Raw genomic sequence first — 17,152 nt, 5'->3', positions numbered from 1 at the left:
AACATTTATTTATTTTTGAGACAGAGAGAGACAGAGCATGAATGGGGGGAGGGCCAGAGAGAGAGGGAGACACAGAATCTGAAGCAGGCTCCAGGCTCTGAGCTGTCAGCACAGAGCCTGATGCGGGGCTCGAACTCACAGACCGTGAGATCGTGACCTGAGCGAAGTTGGACGCTCAACCGACTGAGCCACCCAGGCGCCCCTGGTCCCTTATTTTAATCCATACACAAAATTCAACTCAAAATGAATGAAAGGCTTACATGTAAGACCTAAAACTATAAAACTCCTTGAAGTAAAAAACAGGGGGAACAGCTTCATAATACTGGTCTTGGACATGACACCAAAAGCACAGGCAACAAAGGAATATATAGACAAGTGGGACTACATCAAGCTACAGGATGGGAAAAAATATTTGGGTTAATATCCAAAATATATTAGAAACTCCTGCAACTCAATAGCAAGAGAAAAAAACCCACAAACACAAATAACTTGATTTTAAAATTGGACAAAGGATTTGAATAGACATTTCTCCAAAGAAGTTAGAAAATGGCCTATAAGTAAATGAAAAAAATGCTGAACATCAGGAATCATGAGGACAATGCAAATCAAAACTACAATGAGATATCACCTCACATCTGTTAGGATCACCATTATCAAAACAAAACAGAAAATAACAAATGTTGGTAAGGATGTGGAGAAATTAGAACTCTTGTACACTGTTGGTAGGAATGTCATCTGGTACAGGCACTATTGAAAACAGTACAGAGATTCCACAAAAAGTTAAAAAAAAAAAAAAACTACCATAATACGATCCAGGAATTGTACTTCTTGGTGTTTATCCAAAACAACTAAAAACAGGATCTTGAAGAGATATTTGTATTCCCAGTATAATGGAGCGTTATTCACAATATGCAAGAGGTAAAAACAATCTAAGTGTCTATTGACAGATGAAGTGATAAACAAAATACAGTACATACATGTGATAGAATATTATTCAGCCTTTAAAAAGAAGGAAATCCTGCCATATACCACAACAAGAATGAACCTTGAGGACATTATGCTAAGTAAAAGAAGCCAGTCACAAAAGGACAAATACCACTTACATGAGGTATCTAGAGTGGTCAAACTCATAGAAGCAGCAAGTACACTGGTGGTTGCCAGGAGCTGGAGGGGAGGAAGAAATGGGGAGTTAGTTGGCCAATGGATATAGAGTCTGAAGATGAAAAGGTTCTAGAGATCTGGTATACAATGATGTACATATAGTTAACAATACTGTACTGTATACGGTGGTCAAAACTTAAAAGAATTTATGAGGGGGGTTTCACGTTATGCGTTTTTTACCACAATTAAAAAGAAAAAGTCACTCAGGATCCGGTTTATGAGGTAACACGTGTAGATGCCCAGGCCCCACACTTAGAATGGTCCCATGCTTGGTTTCATGCTCTGCTGGGGTTGTCTTGGTATTCTTAATAATTTTATCTATCTTTAAACTTGTGTTTGTATGTGAAGCTAGTGGGACGATAGAATATGCATGTGAGCAAAGGAGGTAAGATGAACCATGTGTGTCTGTCACCATTCCTGCTGTTACCTTCACATAATAGCTTGTACCTGCTTGTCATGTGGCTTCCACAACATGTTTATTTTGTACTCATTTGGAGTCTGAGTTCCCACGCATTGTGGGTCCACCAGAATTCTGTGTTCATGGTCACATCTGCAACTGAAGGTGTTAACAGTTCTCAGAGGCCACACTTTCCATTTGAACCAAAAGTTACCTCTAATGCAGAAAGAAAAGCAAGTGTGTTTTAAGAAACAGGATTGGCCAAAAAATCTTTCTAATCCTTTCTTACTTAGTTACTTCCCAGTATTAGCCAACTACTTAGAATGACGACATATATGGAAAAGAGAAGAGAAGGCAACCCATAGTTCCTTTTGAATCCTTCCTTATTCGTTGGTAAGGTAAGCAAAGGTGGAATGTGTACTTATCAAGAAATTAAATAAAAACAGTTGAGTTAGGGGCGCCTGAGTGGCTCAGTCGGTTGAGCGTCCGTCTTCGGCTCAGGTCATGATCTCACAGCTCGTGAGTTCGAGCCCCACATCAGGCTCTGTGCTGACAGCTCAGATCCTGCAGCCTGCTTTGGATTCTGTGCCTCCCTCTCTCTCTCTGCCCCTAACCCACTGGCATTCTGTCTCTGTCTCTCTCAAAAATAAATAAACATTAAAAAAAAAAATTAAAAAAAAACAGTTGAGTTAGTTTGTATAGGATTTCCCCTGTTCTGGTTTAAAAAATACTTATGTGTATATATGCAAACTATAAAATAGGAATTGTGTAATTTTTCAGTGATTTTGCATATGAGAGAAATGTTCTTATATTTGCATGTAAAACTGACATTTCATGATGTAAAGAGGAACAGTAAAAGTCACAATAATTTAAACCTTTATTCAGAAAAACATTACATAGCAAATTAAAAAAAAAAAAAAGCCACCAGGACAAGTTGAGAGAGGATACAGAAAAAAAGGAAAAAAAAAACTTTATATTTAAATACTATATTAATCTCCCAGGGCTGCCATAACAAAATACCACAGACTGGGTGGCTTAAATAACAGAAATTTATTCTTTCACAGTTCTGAAGGCTAGAAGTCCCAAATCAAGGTGCCAACAGGTAGGATCTAGGAGAGAATCTTTCTTTGCCTCTTCTGGCTTCTTTCTGGTGGTTGTTGGGAATCCTTGGTGTTCTCAGCAGCAGAACCATATTGCCTCAGTATCTGCCTCTCTTGTCCCATGACCGTCTTTCCTCTATTTGTCCGTGCAGCTCCAAACCCTTCCTCTGCACAAGGACAGTAGGCATTGGATTAGGGGCTTACCCTAGCCTAGTATGGTCTCATCTCAACTTGATTCTATCCAAAAAAAGATGTATTTGGTCACATTCACAGGTTCCAAGGGATGTGACTTTTGGGAGGCAGGCACTATTCAACCCAGTCTAAATGCTTTTAATAGCACTTTGTCCTTCCATTTTAAACAAGGGGCCACACATTTTCATTTTGCTGGGACCCACACATGATGTCACCTTTTTAATGACAGCACCCATGTTGGAAAACCTGGCTTAACAGAGAGTCAAATGAGTCTGTTACCTGCACTCTAGAATTAATTATATGCTAAATTTATCCACTTTTTGTATGTAGCAAGATGGTTCCAGACAAACCTATGTGAGAGGGGCATGCCCATGTAAGACCCACACCCATGCAGCTTAGGGGAATAGAGAACTTTTGCCTCACTCACAAGATGAAGAAAAGAAGAGCTGAGCAAAATATGGCTGTTTATTCCTCTCAACCTTAGCAGTCAAATAGGCCACTTCCCCTGCCCAGCATCAGTGAGTAGAGGAACAGGAAGGTCAGTTACTCTAATCAAATTCCTTTCACATAGAGGTACATTAGAAATGAAGAAGAAAAATTTTCACTGGCGCTTCCCTGCTTTTGCTTAATGCATTGAAATACACCCTGAAGTCTCACTGGTGGGCAAGTTAGATTTTTATCTCAGAAGTCTCTGATATGGGTGAGAAACTGCATTAATTAGATTAACTCCAAGGCTATTCATATCCAATGATGAAAACCAACCCTATCTTCTATTAGCCATCCTAAATTACAATTAACTACAGAAATTGGATGAGGTTAAATGACAAATTAAGATTAAATATATAAAGCCATTCCAATAATACAATCTGAGAATCATAGAAATGTCCCAAATTTGAAAGTAAACCCTTGCCATTATCAAATGCGTTGGGGAGAAATTAAGGACACAGACCAAACCCTCTTATAGATGAAAGTCTCAAAGTGTTAAAGCCCAGTTTTGAAATCTTGTTTCTTTGTTATTGTGAGTAAAAGTCCAAAGTCCTAAACGTCCATAAATAATCCTCCCCAATGTCTTACTTGGTTCATTCTCAGTGGCAAGGGTTCTCAGTGCCTGAGTGGGACCGAGGGCTCCTTCAGTATTTGCTGCTCAGATTTCCCACTGTGACATGGGGAGAGGCCTCTTAGGGCTTCAGCTGTTTTACTGGTCTCTCATGAACCAAGCTTTTAATGAGGACAGAGAGTTAATAAGAAATCTTGATTTTTCAGAACTAGCCTCGCAACCAAAACATGCAGAAAGCAAGCCAACTCCTGACTCCCAGAACACTGAAACTAGGCAAATTTTTGTTCTCAGAATCCAGTACAGAAAGTGCCCAAAGAACACAGCAAAAACTCAATGGCATTTGAGAGAAAAATAAAGTCCCTTTGACTTCAGCCTCACTAGGAGGTCCACTAGTCTATGCTATTTATCTGACGTTGTTGACTTGAGAAAGAGGATTCTTTCAGCATCAAGTGCACTTGGTACTATGAGTCTGCCATGGACAGGGCACAACACTGTGCACTGATCATCCATAGATGCTTCATTTACACTTCTTTGATCACCTGTTGTTCACAGTGCATTACTGAACTGATGATGTGTTCCGTCTAATGACGTTGCATCTGCAGTCTCTGACAGATTTTACAGTCCTGTGCCAACGTGGCCATTTTCACTGCCTCCTGCTATGGAATTGTGTAGACCACAGAAGGCTACCTCTTAGAGAACATTTCTTTCTCACACATAATTGACAAATTCAGAGTCAGTGGGTCCACATGGCAAATGGATCAGTTGAGCCTATGGCAAGCCATGTATGTCAATACTGACAGGTTTTATCAAACTTTCCCTACAATGGAGTCTTTGTTTCCATCAAGCCTGCTTAGGAAAGGTGTACTGAAAAGTAAACTAACGTGGGCAGTTGCCTAAGACTTCCCCGCCCTGTAAATTTCTGGGCGCCCTCAAAGTCCAGTGCCTAAAGATCCTCCTGGTACCTTTTTTATTCTGCTCCATTCTCTCAGCCACCTGCAACTCCCCAAGGCCCCTTTTCTTTAAGCCAGACCTTTACATAAGTGACTACAGAAACTGACACTCTGCATGCATTCATCAGTCAAAATCAAAGTATCTTATGGCTGATGGAGTGGGCTGAATGATGCACCCCCCTCCCCAAAAGAGAGGCCCATATCCTCATTCTTAAAATCTATGATTGTTAGCACATTTGGACAAAAAGTATTTGAAGGTGTAATTCAGGTGGGCCCTGAATACAACAGCAAGTGTCCTTATACAGGAAGGGCAGAGGGGGATTTGAGGCAGAAAAAAGGAAGATACAGACACACAGTGGAGAAAGTGATGTGAAGACAAAGTCAGAGATTGACCGATATGGCTGTAAGCCAAGGAAGCTAACGACCATTAGAAGCTAAAAGAGGCACAGAATGGATTCTCCCCTACATAATCTGTAGGGAGTAGAGACCCGCTGATACCTCTGGCCTCCAGAACCACGAGAGAGGAAACTTCTATAGCTGAAGCCAAGTTTGTGGTCATTTTTACGGCAGCCACAGAAAACTAACACAGCATGCAATAAACCTTTCTCAGGCATTAGTGGTTTACTGCCCAAACCTGCCTGACCTAACCTAAATATTTTCAAACTGTCAAAGGTCACAATGTCCTACCACCTAAGACAGACCAAGCACAAAGCCATCTTCTCTGGCAATACCAAAACACTTTCCACATGGACATTTTACTTTCCAAACTCTGTTCCTTTTTATTTCTCAGTGTTCTCAGGGAATGAACCAAATGTTAGCGCGCTGAGTCCGGCTCCAGCAGGTCCAGGGGTTCCCGAAGGATGAACGGCGTCCGCGAAAAAGTGAAAATAAAACAAAACTAAAACAAAAATAAAAATAAAAAACTAAAATAAAAAGCTAAAATAAAAAACTAAAATAAAAATGGACACAGACAACAGCAGTGTGTTGAACTGGCCGATTTACTGCAGTAAACGTGGCATTATATATGCTAATGATTTCCTTGTAACATACGCCATCTATGTTTTTCTAACGTTACCCAATTCTAAAATTGTTCTTTTGTATAATCACCCAATAAGGAATAACATGATTGTTTTGTCATAACGTTCCCTCCTGCCCTTTGCTTATTAATTTCTTTTATTGTTTTTATTATGTATCTATGTTTATCTATAATTTATAAAGTATTTGCTTTGTTGTTTTCACGAAAGGTTATTTATCTCTCAACACCTCAAATGGAACAGTTACAGGGACATGACCTCTTAGTTGTTTCCCTGAACCATTCGTGGTTTTGAATAACCAAAGTGTTCACCTGGGTCCGAGGTGCCAGGAAGGGGGCCAAGAGGGCCTTAGAAACCCACACCTTATGGGGCACCTGGGTGGCGCAGTCGGTTAAGCGTCCGACTTCAGCTCAGGTCACGATCTCGCGGTCCGTGAGTTTGAGCCCCGCATCGGGCTCTGGGCTGATGGCTCAGAGCCTGGAGCCTGTTTCCGATTCTGTGTCTCCCTCTCTCTCTGCCCCTCCCCAGTTCATGCTCTGTCTCTCTCTGTCTCAAAAATAAATAAACAGTAAAAAAAATTTTTTTTTTTTAAAAAAAAGAAATCCACGCCTTATACATTCTCAGAGACACAATGCACCTAGGAACCAATGAACCATTCTGTAGCTTAACCGACTAGATTCAATCATCATCTGGAATGCCTCCTGGGGGCCAAGTGGGGCTAGGGGTCAGAGTGACCTGTGTCCATAGATACACTCCCTAGTTACCGGAGTGGGGCTTTCAAATCCATATGTCTCTCCTATACAGGCCCTCTTTGCTGGCAAAGGTATGAGGAGTCTCCATAGGGGATGGCAAGGGCTAAACGTAAGGCCGCACAATTTCTTGCGGAACCTTATTTCCTTTCCTACTGGTTCTTTTCCCAGGGGGCCTGTCGAGGGCAATTCCCCAACAGACTATACCCCAGGTAGTTTTAAGGCCAAATTACCTAAAAGCAGGAGTACAAGAAGCTTCAGTGTCGGTTGGCCGCCTTGCAGTCACCAATCCGTCCACAGCCCAGGCTTTGCCACTCAGGCTGGGATGGCTCGGCTTCCAGCATTAGTGTCTGTCAATTGTCCTGGAAAAGTACAACACTCTTGTTACACCTAGGTCTGGAGTAGGTTACAAAATAAAAGAGGAAAGATAAAGGTTAAAATATTCCTTTTACTATTATTGATAACCCAGGTTTGAGAACCCCAGTTTGAATGAGAGCTAAATTGCCCCATAAATGAACTCCAGAATCGGGCAGATTACCACCTAGTAATACACAGGACTGGAGAAACAGAAGACCCACTCACACTCTCAAGGAAGAGAACAGAATTAATCAAGGCAAGCATGCCCAGTTAATTCTTCTTAAACTTTCTGTGTATGTCCTTTGACCACCCTAGAGGCAGAGTAAGTAAAGAAGCAGAGTTGAAATTACCTAATGAGCTCTCCTGACATGACTAAATTATCAAGAGTGGGGAAGGAACATTTGGTACTCCCCACCCCCACTTCAGCATTAAAAGAAAAACACAACCCCTTGCCCAACATTTACAATGTAAAACAAATCAGAAACTACTTTAACCCTGACTTACTATTAGTACACTAATAGCTAATCAGGAGCCTGGTGCAAAAACATCTTGATTAGCTGCTGATAAAACTCTTTGGAAGTGGATCGTCTACATGACTCAAAAGGAGAACACGGCCCTATACGCTTCAGGACTTTTTCACCAAAAATACATTTATTTACTATTCCAGCAAATATGGCCTGTGGCCTAGCTCTACCTTCATATCTGCTGTTCTTGAATTAGTCATAAAGACATGTATAGAAATAAAGACCAGATTTAAGGCCGGAATATATAAAATAGCAAAAAAAAAAAATATAAGTGGAGTCAAGTACCACCAGCATTTACCAAAGGTGAACTTCTAGCAGCAACATTAATGGTTTTTCTGTTACATCTGTACAGTGATATATGTACATAACTATTTTTAATTTATTAAAATCTCATTTTTACGGCTGACCACTGCACACCAAGTAACATGCAGAAGCAACATCAACAGATGAAAAAAGATAGTCCCGAGCCTCAGCAAGTGTCCTCATACAATGTCCTTAAAATACAGTGTAGCAAATGCAACAATCAAGCATGCAAAAGTGCAATGGTAGCAAAAAGGAGAGTGTGATCACAACACTAAAAGGACTTCACAATAATGTGTAAATTGAGTTTTGCAAAATGAAGTGGGTTTTTCAGGTGCACAACAGAGAGAAAGGAATTTGTGGTGGAAGGAAAAACATAATCCAAGATAGTGAACTGTTCAGATACTCCAGGAAAATGAAGTGGAGAATAGTGGGAGAAATGATTACAGGATTTAGACACCATGAATATCTGTAAGCAGAAAGCCACTTAATGATGACTCAACGGATAGACCACATCTGCATTTTAGCAAGACTACTCTAATGGAAATTTCGAGGACCCATTCAAGGGGGGAAGAAAAAGGAATTACTAATTCCTGCAAGAAACATTATGGGCCTGCCACGGAAACCAGAGAACAGATGAAAAGGTCTTCAAGAATCAGAACCCAATATGCTTGATGTATTCAAATCTGGTGATAAGAAGTCATGAGGGAGGAACAAACAATGGTAATCCCAAGATTTTTGCTTGTTTGAAGGATCGAATGATGAAGCACCTTAATATGCTCTTACCCACATAACAATGTACAAGGAGTACTTAAAAGTTACAAAGACGGGAATCTTTGAGTGATCTTCCAGTGATCAAGTCCACTGGAATTTATCTGTTGATGGCTCTGAGTTCTCTTATTCTTCTGTTTCCGGGGTCTTTTCTCAAGGATTAAATTATCTGAGGATCTGGCTTTCAGTTGTTATCCGCAATTTGCTGGTTCTGATATGTTAGTGTTAACAATTGTTCGGTCATTAAGAAACAGTCTATCATCTTTGTCTTTGTCATCTTTACATGCCTCCTTTTCTTGAAGTTTTTTTGCATCAGTTTCAATCACACATTTAATCTGTATTTTATTGTGGTAAAATACACATAATGTAAAATTTTACGTTATTTTATTGTTTTCTTTTTTTTTTCCTGGCAAGATGTCTTCTCAAGAGGCTGTACCATTTGCATTCCCATTAGCAATAAATAAGATTTCCTGTTGTCCCACATCCACACCAGGAAGTGGTATTGTCAGTTTGGGGTATTTAGCCATTTAACAGATGGGTGGAGCATCTAACTGGTGTTTTGTTTTTCTCTAATGCACCATGCATATCATTTTCCAATAATTCCCCAATGTTCAGCAACCTATGCATGCCTATTTCTCATTTACGTATACTATCCACTAAGATGTCTACTCATATTGCCTCATTTATTTCAATTTGGGGAATTTACTTTCTTATTGTGACATTTTACTACTTCTTTGAATATTTTGTATGCATATCTTTCTTTAGATATGTATTTTGAAAATATATTCTCCTAGCAAGGGGGCTTGACTTTCCATTCTCTGAACGCTGTCCTCACAGAGTGGATATTTTAAAATTTAATAAAGTCCACATTACCAATTTATTTTCTTTCATGGACATGCTTTATGTGTTGTATATAAAAACTGTGCTTCATTCACACATTTAGTCTTTTTTTATGGTGGCAAACTATGCATAACATAAAATGTTAAGTGTTCAATTCAGTGATATCAAAGTGCATTCACAGTGTTGTACAATCATCACCACCACCCACCTCCAGAACTTGTTCATCACCCTAGAGTGAAACTCTATACCCATAAAAATAACAACATCCCAATCCCCATTCATCCCAACTCTCCAAAACCGCAATTCTACTTTCTGTTTCTATGAATTTGCCTATTCTAAATATCTCAGCTAGGTGGAATCACACCTTTATCTTTTTGTGACTGACTTACCTCACTTAGCATAATAGTTTCAAGGTTCATCCATGCTGTAGCATTGATCAGAATGTCATTCCTTTTTAAGGCTGAATAATATTCCTGTGTGTGTGTGTGTGTGTGTGTGTGTGTGTGTCTGTCTGCCTGTCTGTCTAGGTACAATAAACACATGTATTACAGGGAAATGTAAAAATACTTATTTGATATTGAAAGTCTGAGATAACTACTTTTCTATTTTGAGGAAATTTGTCTCTTAATGACTATATTTTGCCGGGAGTTCAATACCACAATGGGAAGGAGGGCTTAACCCCTACCCTGACTCACTGAATCTCTCTTTCTTATGTGGAATATAGAAACCTGAATGTACTCTCTAAAAAAAAGGCTATTCTGGCAAAAATTTCAGATAGCAAGAAGAAACCCTCAAGAGGTTCAGAAGTTTAGTTCAGAGAAGCAACTGGAAATTAAGATGATTACCTGGCACTGATAGGACTTGCTTGATATGAAAACAGAACTGTAAATCTCACAAGATTAGGTGATCTTGTAAGAATTTCAAAACTTCCTGCTATTAGTGAGCAATCCCATAAGAACAGCCTCCCTCAAACATACTGATGATATGCTTCACAGCTTAATATTCAGCAGCCTATGTTTTGGCTAAATGAGCTTCAGAAAGAAATGGAAACTTGTGGTTTAGTTCCATCTACTTTGGAGCCTCTGGTTAAATAATCTGCATCTGCTGTGCTCTGTCATTTTACCATCTGTAAAATGGAGGCAGCTTGAAAAACACAGCCACAGAAAAGATGTACAGCTTTAGGCGCAGTTGTCTTCATTTGTTTAGAATACCAGTAACATTTTAACTATCACTCAAGGAGTGCACATGCTACTTTGAATCATCTAGGACAAAACTCTATAAAAATAAGAAAAGGAAAGGGGTCCAAAATAACTATGATTTTCCCAAGGGGACACAATTATTTTATGGTATATCTGGGATAAGAACCTACATATCATCGGCCCCAGTGCGTTGCTCTCTTATTGGGTTTTGAACGATACAGAGAAATAAAACTCTTCTGTTATATGTAACTGGTGCAAGACTCGGCATGATAGGAATTGGAGAACTGCATATTAAGAAGAATCTGGAAAATTCTTTTTTTTCTTTTTCCAAAAAACAGTTTTTAACATTTATTGATTTTTGAGAGACAGAGACAGAGCACAAGTGGGGGAGGGCAGAGAGAAAGGGAGACACAGAATCTGAAGCAGTCTCCAGGCTCTGAGCTGTGAGCACAGAGCCCGACGGGGGGCTTGGACCCACAAACCGTGAGAACATAACCTGAGCAGAAGCCAGATGCTTAAACGACTGAGCCACCCAAGCGCCCTGAATCTGGAAAATTCTTAAAACTAAATAAGCTATATACTAGATACATAGAAAACAGTGGTGCCTGAAGATGAGTCAAGGAAGAACAAAAGGAGTTCTTGAAGGTGTATATGGGCTGCAGTTCCACAAAGGACAGGTGAATTCCTGTTTCCGGCACTTTGGAGGTTCCATCCCAATATACAATATTAAAATAAAATAAACATTTGAACTAGATCATATTTAATTCTGCATGTTCATGTAAGCCAACAAAATATCCCAGGTATCATCTACATTGTCATTTTGTTTTTATCTTGAGGTTTCATTTCTAAAAGTCTTTCCAAACACAAAACAGAGGTTGGAGAAAGGTGTATGGGAGGCAACAGAGATAAAACAAGCTCATTTCACTTACCGTGAAAATTAACATCCAAACGAATTCTTCACAGCTGAAAATGTCCAAACAATATTCATTTTAAGGCAAGGCTTCTGGAAAAATCATGCTGAAGGACTCATAATTACCCACATGTCCCTTATCTGTTTCCATACATATCACTATATATTATGGGAATTCTGAGTGGCAGAGAAGCATATCCTGGCTAAACATCTCCATGCCCATAATGCAGATATGATGGTCTCAAACCAACCTGAGGATATTAGAGCCCACTTTTTCCATTACTAATATTAATAGAGGAAAAAACTTAATATACTCTTGCCTGTATAAGCTAAATCACTTCTTCATCAAAATGGATGGCCCATAAATAAGTCTGTAGTGTGGGCGTCATTGGATGCCAAATGAACTTTTGTGGGTTTTATTAACATCGTGGGTTTCTAGGGAGGATCTACTCAAAAACCCTGAGTCTAGTTTGACATTTGCAACTAAATTATCATGTAACCTTGAGCAAAGGGAGTTCATTATCATAAAGGAGGGATATTAATACTTCCCATCCCTACTTTGAGGGGCTCTTATAAAGTATCAAATAAGGTAAAACAGAGGTGTATATGAATGCACACATTTTCATTGGTATTTGTACATGCTTGAAAATAACTCTACAGAATGCACTATAAAAATCTTGATGATATGGATCCCCAGACTAGTTCCCAGCTCTCCCAGAAACTACGTAAATTAACAAACACCTATGTATTTCATTAGTTATCAGAGAACTACAAATACTGCTTCTTGCAGTACCTTGTCCCAACCATCTGCCTTCCTCTTTACATCAATCCTCAATTCAGAAACCCTGGAGATTCGTTCATTAACTCATGCACACAATTATTCATTCAGTCAAAGAAAATTTTCTTCTCGGTAAACAAAACCTTCTCTAGTAGGTTTTACAGACATGTGGACAACACAGATGAATATCCCCTCTTTCTAAGTAGGGGGGGGGGCAAAAATAAACAAATGAGCAAATATTTAAACTTAAGTATAAACATATAAACAAAAAATAAACAAATGGATAAGAAACTAGTATATTAGGTAAGTGCTAGAGAGCACTAGAAAGCAGGGCAGGGATATTGACATTATTAGTTGATGGGAAGAGGTTGCAATGCAAAATTAAGCAATCAATGAAGGCTTTATGGGGAGATGAAATTTAAGAAAGAACATGAGGTGAATGTGGGAGACAGCAATGTACCTATCTGAGGAATGAATGCTGCAAGCAGAGGCAATAGGCAGATGGAAAGCAGTGAGGCAAAAGAATGTGCCTGGAATAGTCAAGGAACAGAGAGGATGTCAGGGTGTGGAGGATAGAGCGAACAAAGTAGAGAGGAGAAGGAAATGAACTCGGAAAGGAAATGGAGGCCCAGATTGCCAGGGCTGTGGAAGCGTTTTGAGGACGTCGGTTTTTGTCTTGAGTGAACAACTGAAGTGACTTGAGTGATATGATATGACCTAAGTTTTAACAGAATATCTCTGGATGCCATGTTGATTGGAGACTGGAGAGGAGTAAAGACAAATTCAGGAAGACCAATAATTAATTTCAAGAAGTGAATTACCCAAGGATATACCTTCTACTCTATGAACGTAGAGCAGGGGTTAGCAAATAAGGGTCCACAGATCAAATCGGGTTCTCAGCCTGTTTTTGTATGATCCGTGATATAATCATGGTTCTTACATTGTGAAAGGTTGTTGAAGAAGGAGGAGAAGAAGGTACAGAACCTGTACATGGCCCACAAAGCCTAAATATCTAAAATCTGAAAAATGTGTTCCACCACCTAATAACTGGCTGCTAGTAGATCCTCAACAAAACTGGAAGAAGACATGAGTCACTTAGTTGCTAAAAATATTACAAAGTGATAGGTGTCAAGGAACATTCGTGTCTTTACCCCTAATCTTCAAAAACAACAATGCCATTTCCACTGAGCTACTGAAAATACAGTCTGGTTTTCAAAACAATAAACGAGGAGATATTTTCTCACATAAGCAATGTCATAAACAGCTTTCAGGGGAAGTTGAAGTAGCAACAAAAAAAAATAGTAACATTGAAATAGCAACAAATAAAATAATAACAAAAAAATTCTTAGAGAACTTTAGCTTTACAAATAATTTTCATGTTCACCATCTCATTTAATTCTTAAGTCAACTCCATGAGATAGGTATTATTTTCCTATTAGAAATTGCTACCTCCTAAACCCTTAGTGATTTCACAAGAAAGGTGAATGCTGAGGTTGGGTTTTTTTCTTATATGGGAAAGTTGGATGCTAAAATCAACAGGTATTTTTAGTTCAAGCCAGCAGACTAGAAAAACACGTTTACTTTCTGTTCCTCCTGGAAACCATAGTTAATAAAAGTACAGAAATACCAAAATGAAAACCAATCAAAGCCAAGAGAATGTGGCAGTCACAACCACAGAAAGATTTTGATACATTTCTAGAAGGCAAAAAGTGAAATGTAAGACCGATGAATGGAGGGATCAAGAAAGGACTTCCAAAGAAGGGGCTGCACAAGGCCAGTGAGCTTCTGCTGAGCCCTGTTTCTAGTAAACAGAAGACAGAACAGGGGTTGAAACCTAGCAGACAAAAGTTATTTTAGGGGAAAAAAAAAGTTCACTTACGAGTTTCATGGATCACTCAGTCTTCCCTCCATATTAACTCTGTATGAATCACCTCAGATTGCTGGTGGGCAAGACAAGGGAACAGGGAGGGAGTGTTCCATCACAGGGTGTCAGCCATGGTTCACTGTCCCTACTACCAATTCCATTCAAACTACACACCCCTGGCTTCATTTACTAGACTGGAGATTGGTGCTTCATAAATTGTCAAATGAGAAAGAATCCTCCTGGCAACTATAATTTGCTGTTAGTATCAAAATATTTTTATTAATGATTAAATTAATCGCTCAAAAATTATTTTGCCTTCACAAGTTCTGTCTCGACACATTGGCTTCTGCCAAGGCAAATTAGCTCAGAAGAATCATTGCCATCTAACATATTTTGCCTTTAAGGACAAGTAAGAGAATGGTCTATATTTCAAAACAGCATCCCTCCTGTCTACTCCCATTTGACAAGAAAAATCAAGAGGTAGATTTTTATGGGATGTCCTCACCCAAACTTCCTTGTATTGTCCTGAAGCCCCAACACTCATCATATGCTGAATTTGCCCCTTTGTCCTGGGAAATAAAAAGATGGAAATAACATGACTGTCATTTATTGTGTCCAAATATATCTGACATAATCATCTTTTTCAGAGTTCCTAGAAGAAATCTTTGCCCAACATTGTACAAGCATGCTATTTCTGTTCAAACAAACAACATCAAGAAATTGTTCCTTACTGAACTCAAATGATATCAAAGGGACTGTGGTTAAATGTCATATCTATAAATCATTTGTGCTCCCAGAGAGATTAGAAAGGGCTTATATTTCTCCTTTTTTTCAAGCGGCATTTGGGTCTGAGCAAAACCTCTTGTGTCCTACCAACCTCCAACCTGGTTGGGGATGGAAGTCCAAACTGGCTCTAACATACTATAAAAGCTCTCATAAACAGAGCACTGAAACTAATTGTATAAGATACAAACTATGCCCAATGCTACTTTAAATGTACAAAAAACTAAATACAGTAAAAGCCTCAGTTTGCGAGCATAATTTGTTCCAGAAACATCTTGTGATCCAAAGCACTTGTATATCAGAGCCAATGTCCCCATAAGAAATAATGGAACCTCAGATGATTTGTCCCACAATCCAAAAATATTCATACAAAAATCATTATGATACTGTAATGTGATACAAAACAATAAAGAAAATATAAAATATAATGAAACATAAATGCACTTACCTGTGAAAACTTGTGTGGCTAGTATGAGGGAGACAAGAGAGAGGAGGGCTGTTGTGTAGGATGACTTTCATTATCACTAATGGAGGTTGACTACACTACATACAGTATTAGTAAGCTCTTGTCATATACTTATTTAATGGAACCGGCAATAAGGCAGCAGAGGAAAGGGGCTATATCTGCAGGCAGCCTGACCTAGAATGAAGCAATGCATTCCTAAGCTTATTCTTGTATGGAAAAGCAAAGGACTGTTCATTGGTGCTTTGAAGTGACAAAAATACACTAGTTAGTGTCAGTTGTGGGCACCTCCCACTGCTCTGAAAAATCACTCATTTCTGCCAAACACTGTGATCCTAGACAGAGCATCTGAGCATGGGAGACCATCACCCACAATCCCACAGAGAAACAGAGAGAGACCGAGAGAGACAGAGACAGAGACAGAGACAGAGAGAGAACCATTGGCTCAATTGTCATGTGACCTTTGACATCACGTACTCCTTGTATTGCAAGACATCACTCATTTATCAAGTTCATATTTATTAGAAATGTCTACCTGTCTTGTGGAACACTCGCAGAACAAGGTACTCACACTCCAAGATTTTACTGTGTGTATATATATAATATATATTACATACTATGTATAATATAATAGTATATGTATAAAAATTTTTAAGTATATATATATATATACTTTTGTACTGATTATAGGATTCTTGGTTCTAAACCTTATGCATGGCATGCACCTGATATGCAACATCAGTACCATGAGAGAGAAAACACTTCAATGAAGTAAACCAAAGAAACAAGATTCAAACTAGGCAAAGCCACACATAGGCCAAGATTTTTCAAACCTTTTTCTTCATGCTGAAGTTTTCAGCTCCTAGACAATAATACAAGTTTCTCTTGCCAGACACCCAGGCATATCTCTCCCCTCTTGAGCATATGAATCTCTAGAATTATATTTAAATGCCAACAAGGTGAGGTGAAGAATGGACCCGGCTGGCATGCTCACAATGACCAAATTGTGGTGATGTGACTTTAATCCAATACATTGCTCCACTATTAACTTACAATAAATGACATATTTGCTTTCTAGACATTAAAGAGATGCCTTATTAGACACATTCCTAGAAGGCCGGAGAAACTGGCTTCTCATCCATATGGAACTGGTGAATTCCCTTCAGGTAGACCACAAGGTATCTAGAATACAGTCTTTATATATTCACATATAATCTTACGTATTTGGATTCTTCAGAGTAGACCAAAGAGAAACTCCGGGCTGCAAAGCTCAGTTACAAATGTGGGATGGTGCTATGCTTACAACTGGCGGTCCGTGAGCCATGGTCTTCTGAGGCCAGAACCCATTGCGGCCCTGATTAATTTATGAATTGAACTTCTGTTCAACGGAGACCTGGTACTGGGCAGTGCCTATGCTCCCCGTGAGTATGGCACGGTGCAAAGTACCCTAAGAACTAAAAAAAAAGGAAAGAAAAAATGGTAACTTACGATGCATATACGGTAAGGAGGCGTAACAGTCCAGAGGAAGAGCTCTGGAGTCACTCCGCTGGGTCTGAATCCCGGCTAAGCCACCAGCACCTGCGTGACCTGAGAGGTCTCAATTGTAAAGGTTTCGCCAAATTCCCGACAAGGAAGAAAGCAAGAACTTGCCTGCCAGGAAGGGAGGTCTTGGGGCGCAGCATGCAGTCAGGTCAGGGTTTGGCGTCCGCACGGAAGGGTGATG

The 17,152-nt window shown here is 39.3% G+C and overlaps 1 long non-coding RNA gene across 3 annotated transcripts; it reads right to left on the bottom strand.

Moving 5' to 3' along the window:
• Positions 1–2,589: 2,589 nt before the first annotated feature.
• LOC147574753 (uncharacterized) lies at positions 2,590–15,428 on the bottom strand. 3 transcript variants are annotated; one of them, XR_015243291.1, is made up of 5 exons: positions 14,689–15,428; positions 11,561–11,594; positions 8,608–8,927; positions 6,874–7,002; positions 2,590–2,825 (listed from the first exon to the last, which is right to left on the bottom strand). It is a non-coding gene; the product is annotated as an uncharacterized LOC147574753 (long non-coding RNA). The 3 variants fall into 3 exon arrangements; XR_015243290.1 differs by lacking the exon at positions 8,608–8,927; XR_015243292.1 differs by lacking the exons at positions 8,608–8,927; positions 11,561–11,594.
• Between the last annotated feature and the right edge of the window lie 1,724 nt (positions 15,429–17,152).

This window comes from Puma concolor, chromosome D4 (genome assembly GCF_028749965.1).
Source record: "Puma concolor isolate L17-30 chromosome D4, mPumCon1.1.hap2, whole genome shotgun sequence".
Taxonomy (NCBI): Eukaryota; Metazoa; Chordata; class Mammalia; order Carnivora; family Felidae; genus Puma; species Puma concolor.
Note: the sequence above shows the minus strand (reverse complement) of the source record. Positions and strands in the feature narration are given on the sequence as shown.